Here is a 5,345-nt window from a genome sequence, read left to right on the forward strand (position 1 = left end):
TTGGAGAGGTAGGGTGATTACTTAGATACAGTTTTTACGAGGGAAAAGCTTGTGTTCATAGTTAGCACTGGGGTAGGCATGATCATGTTAAACACTATGACTATCATTTTACCAACAACATGATACAAATTGATATAGTTTGAAACCAAAGACAACAGAAGACAAGTAAAAGGGACGAACAATGTATTAAGAACAGTGTCATGGAAAAAGTGAATGTGTGTTAGCGAAACAAAACAAAGTAAAATGAATGAGAAGGAGAATGAGAAAGGATAGAAGCAAAGAGGGTTAGGGTCTAACGAGAAAAATAGAAAGGATTAATTCAGCCAAAAACACCACTTGATTAATCTAAAGGTTGTAAAACAACTACTTCCAACACAGACCAAATTCAGTGCCCTTTGGACAACAAAACAGTATTGGTGGGCAAAGAAACGATAAATTTAAAATTGAAGACACGAGTTGGGAGACTGAAAAATGATTAACTGACATGATACCAATATTAACCAACTATTTAAAACTAATTTACACAACACTATTACGAGAAGCCTCCATGGACACCAATAAAGATTGAAAAACAGAAGCATTAATGTGTGCGAACCCACAACAATTGTGGTCGAGAGGGGTGGGGTGGGATGTGATAGCATGTGGGGTTGGTTTATTTACGACTCCACATGATATCAGGAAATCAATCAGATATCACAATATAGACATATAGAGGTTTATGCACACAAGATAAAAGCACTAATTTTTATCATCGGTCACATGAATATTAAAGTCACCTACGATAATTACTAATTGCTCGCAATTTACGTATACACATATTATAAGTTAGAAGCTAAACTCTAGAAGACTCTTTAGAATTAAGCTATATCTACGATAATTACTTTATCTGTTTTAAGTACCAAAGCTGATAAAAACTCAGAGGAATTCTGCTAAGAATTCTGAATAAGGACCTGGTGCACGGTACACTGTAACAAATAAGATTGGCTGCAACGTTTTCCAGGTCGGATGCGTAAGACTAAAAACAAGACTTTCAAAGGAGGTATAATTTAATTTTTGTTTAGTATTGATAAGTACATTTGAGTCAAAGATGGCTGCAACTCCACCTCCTCGGCCTGTGCCTTGGGCAATATGAGTATTGATATGGCTGGGTGGAGTGGCCTCATTTATGCTGACATATTCTTCATGTCTCAACCAAGTTTCAGTGAGACAGCATATATCAATATTATAATCTGATATTAAATCATTTACCAATATTGCTTTAGATGCTAGAGATCTTATGTTTAAGAGACCACATTTAATCTTCCTGTTTTTTTGCACTGTAGTAGTTGTTACATTTACTTTTATTAGGTTATTATGTATGACACCTCTAATAGGTTTTACCTTAAATTGTCCTTGGGCAGACACACACACCGTTAATATTGGGTATTTTATTGGGTTCGGGATTCCTATGGATGACTGCCTAGGAGAGAGCGTAGAGAAGCGTGTAAGACTGCGACTCCGCCTCCTGGTCTCAACTCCAGTTTGTCATGGATTAAGTCCACAAAGCCCTGAAATGTTTGCCGAAATGAGATTTGTACCTTCCAAAGTAGGATGAATGCCATCCCTCTTAATCAGACCAGGTTTTGCCCAGAAGGCTGTCCAATTCTTTACGAAGCCCACATTGTTTGCTGGGCACCACCAAGACAACCAGCGCTGAAATGATGACATGCGGCTATACATGTCATCATTGATCAGATTGGGGAGGGGACCAGAGAAGATTACGGTGTCCGACATTGTTTTAGCATAACTACACACCGACTCCACATTAAGCTTGGTGCATTCTGATTGGCGTAAACGAACATCATTACCACCGACGTGAATGACAATCCTATGTATTTACGTTTATTTTTAGCCAGCAGTTTAAGATGCGCCTCAACATCGCCCGCTTTGGCTACAAAAACACAGTAAAGTAAGGGATATAGTAAAGTATGTTTCTTATCTTTTTTACCCAACTGAATCACAAGGTTTTCATCTGAAAACTGCTCAGCATATTTGTTACATGTTTTTATCGCCCGCAGCACAGTCTATAGTGTATTCCTTGGAGTCAGAAGGACTGAATTTCACACTGAAGTGATGTACATGTCCGGCCTGCAGGAAAACCAGAGTAAGAAAATGAAAGTAACATCTACTTGTTGATCAAATAAAAATGCAGAATGATTGTATGTGCACTGTATCATAGTTTACTCACAGTGGGGTCAGCATCGTTCTCCTTCTTTATTCTCTGTGCACATGGACCAGTCTGCAAAATGAGAAAAGAATATATAGATGTATTGTTGTTACAGTAATGAACTTCACTCATCAAATCCATGTGTGAACAGATTTGACCTTAAAGGAGTTTTATTATTACTTATTTATGCCAATTAACCCTGTACAAGTTTTTGTGTAAGTTAACACATATTTTCTTTTAGTTTTTCTGTTGTTAAAATGCAGCCCAAATGTACTTCAATCATCAATCATTTTCCCGTATTTGTATTCTTTGTTTACCATTGAGGCATGTGAGAAAAACATATTTAAGAGTTCACGGTTACATGTGGTGAGAAATATTGTATCCAAATTGTCTTTTTGCCATTTCATAAAAAACACAGTTCGGCCCCAAATTGTTTTTGAAGCTAGCACCCTAGGAGAAGGTCCTAAATCGATTTGTTATCGTAACATCGGACCTGAGGCCGTATGTTTTGGACACTCGGGTGAAGCTGTCAACTGATCAGCATCTACAAACCTGGCAGTCTGCAATGAACTGGTGGTCTCCTGTGAGCACTGGTCACTTCAAAAATAAAAATAAATAAAATGCAGAATTGTTGTGTGTTTCATTTCAATCTTTATTTCGAACAGATTAAAAAACAACAAATAAAAAGTAACAGATGTGAAAAACAAAAAGCCGTATTGTTAAAATACAGTATTTATCCACATTCATGATACAAAAAAGTCTTCATATTAATAATAATAAAAAATAAATCATATGTGTCCGAAAGGGAGTAGGAGGAAGCAAATGCTTATTAATTTCCACCGCTTACTTGATCATTGATTGTCCTTTAAATCATTTAGTGGGAATGCTGTTAACAGCATTCCAACTAACTGTTATTCTACGCACAACATTTTTATTATTCCGCCGGTATTTTGCCGCGCTTCTCCTCCCGCATTGAACATCGCAGAAACTCCGTTCAAACATCAAAACGTTCAGCTCGGTCGGGAATCGATGGCTATTACTTTTCTCATTCATAACTTTCATAATTCAAGAGATACATCCCATAATACATCACATTTTTAACATTGAAGTCAATGGAGAAAATCTTCAGACTTCAACAAATCTTCATGCAATTCAACTGCTAACTGTTCATTCATACTTTCACTCAGACACCTCATTCCAACTTTAAAATGTTACACATCCTTCTGATATTATTCGTGTAAAACAACTTTTAAATCTGATTCTTACTTTTAGAGATATTAAACATTGTTCAGACCTTGTTTTAGAGGTTTTCTTCACATTTTAACATTAACTAGAGTGTGTGATGTCACAGCAAGAGTGGAGGACAGCTTGAAATTCGCATTCATATTTTGTTTTTTAAACTGCCATAATTCCCAAACCCTACATTCCTGAGACATAATTTATCATGACAAACGTAGGAAAACATCTCGTAGCTTGAAAAATGACAAATAATTAGGCAAAAAATAATTAAACAAAATGCTTTTTGAGGGCATGAAGTGACAAAAACGTTCAACATTCCTCTATTAAAGCCCATTGTAATTTCAGGCTGATATTTCCTCACGGCAGCAGCCGCACACCTTTAGTTAAACTGCCAAAAAGGCCACATTATTAACCCGAAACTACACAAAAATTACACTTCAGATACTCAACTTCCTTGACATGCTTCACGTTTTCAAATTTCACAGATATCTGTTACGGTTCTTCCACAAAACGCTCACATGTAAGAGGTTCATCTCTCATTCAGAACAATGAAGCCTTTGAAGTCTAGGCACCTCGTTAGCTCAACTATAAACACCTGTGCAATGGAACACGATGATGTCATCACTCCAACTGACATGCTCAGAGCAGCAGACTTCAGATAGCAGTGTGCAAACAGTCCAGCCGTGAAGACATCTACGGGACACTTTTGAGATTTCTTCAAATGCCGTTGCCATGGCAACACGATGCTCGCCTTGAAACACGGTTTTCTCATAACTTCAGTGAAAATACTCCAAACAGCCTAGAACTTCACAGGTTTGGTAACGATGCAGCCATCAACGCATCTAAGCGTAGTATGGGGTGTCATCAAATGCCGTTGCCATGGCGACGGACCACTCGCCATGAAACACGATGTGGCTGTAAGTCCCATCGACACGGTCCAATCGTCCCCCAATCTTCACTTGTATATCACCGGTCCATGACGTCACACCTGCCCAGTGGGCAATCATGATCGATCGAAATACGTTTGTGTTTCCTATGTAGAAGACAAGTAGTTTTTGTATCAGTTTGATTCTCTACGTTAAGGGACTTCTTTAACGATCACACTTACGAATACGACTTTTTGGAATGCGATTTGACGGTACGACTTTACATTACAACATTCTTCTTTCACTTCTTAAATCTACTTTTTACTAAGTAACTCTTGTGACCACGATACTTACACACAACTCTCTTCTTTTGTTGATAATACTATTACTGTACATACATATTTATTACATTCGTCGTTATGAACTATGTGATACTATTGACCAGTTATCTCTGTAACGAGTTCCATTACGAAATACGATATTAATAAAGAACTCGATTGACAAACTCTTACATTACACATACTAGTCCCCGGAACATCTACCATGAGACAACCGATTGATATCTTCATTCCACTTTCAACCTCGTCGTAAACTGCGTGTAGCGAAAACGACAGAGGTAATTCCGTAACTACTGCAGGACATACGAGTCTACGCAACTATCCGACGTACAATGGTTTGGACACTTCAAAACCCCGGCAAAACCTTTCATCAAAGTGACTTCATTACTCTTTCGGTACTAAAGTACCGCTCGTAACACAACGGACTGTTGCCGTAAACTTCTTAGAGTTTTGAAAACAGGCACTACAGAAAGTGCCGACACTGACAAATCGTGTGACCATTCAAACTTGGTGAAAAACTGTAACATAGTATCCTCAATATCGCTGTAGTACAAAATACCGCTCCCTACGCAAAGGTACCTTTGCCGTATACCACTCTAGAGTTTGAACCTGCACACAAGGTTACTTCTAACCCGCTAACTGCACAGGCTATATCACAAACCCACCAAGACCGCCGAACACGACACCGCATCTCGA

Source organism: Notothenia coriiceps, unplaced genomic scaffold (assembly GCF_000735185.1).
Source record: "Notothenia coriiceps isolate Sejong01 unplaced genomic scaffold, NC01 NC01_scaffold00026613, whole genome shotgun sequence".
NCBI classification, from domain to species: domain Eukaryota; kingdom Metazoa; phylum Chordata; class Actinopteri; order Perciformes; family Nototheniidae; genus Notothenia; species Notothenia coriiceps.